Below are 458 nucleotides of genomic sequence, written 5' to 3' on the forward strand. Positions count from 1 at the left end.
AGTTAATTGTGGAGTGTGCTCTGACCCGGTGAGGGAGGAGGGGGAGCTCCCGGGAGCGGGGCTGTGGTTTCCTGGTTTTTCCATTTTAGAGATTACCTATTGACATCCTACTCTGACAACCCGCGAAGAGCCCAGGCCGCAGAGGCAAGCGCACTCCTCCATGCCTCCACAGCCAGGGCCACCGCGCCACAGCGGGGGTTTTAAGTTGGCTCGGGTCCGCCCTAAAGTCCAGCCACACCCCCCAGAGCCTAGCCACGCCCCCTCAGAGAGCAACCAATTGTAGGACTTGAAACCCACACCCATTAACAGGCACCTCCCTTTCCCAGTGCCCCCTCCCTGTCCTCCTGTCCTAGCCCCAGGCAGTCACTAATCTGCTTTCTGTAGGGATAGGCCTCCAGGGATATGCCTGGGGGAGCGGGGGAGGAGGGACATTTCACAGAAATGCAGTAAAAAAAAAA

General features: G+C 58.1%; 1 pseudogene; it reads right to left on the minus strand.

The window, feature by feature from the left end:
* The window catches only part of LOC107184895, a 28,440-nt pseudogene that overhangs the window by 1,111 nt on the left and 26,871 nt on the right, over window positions 1-458 (minus strand).

This window comes from Myotis davidii, unplaced genomic scaffold (genome assembly GCF_000327345.1).
Source record: "Myotis davidii unplaced genomic scaffold, ASM32734v1 scaffold8, whole genome shotgun sequence".
Lineage (NCBI taxonomy): Eukaryota > Metazoa > Chordata > Mammalia > Chiroptera > Vespertilionidae > Myotis > Myotis davidii.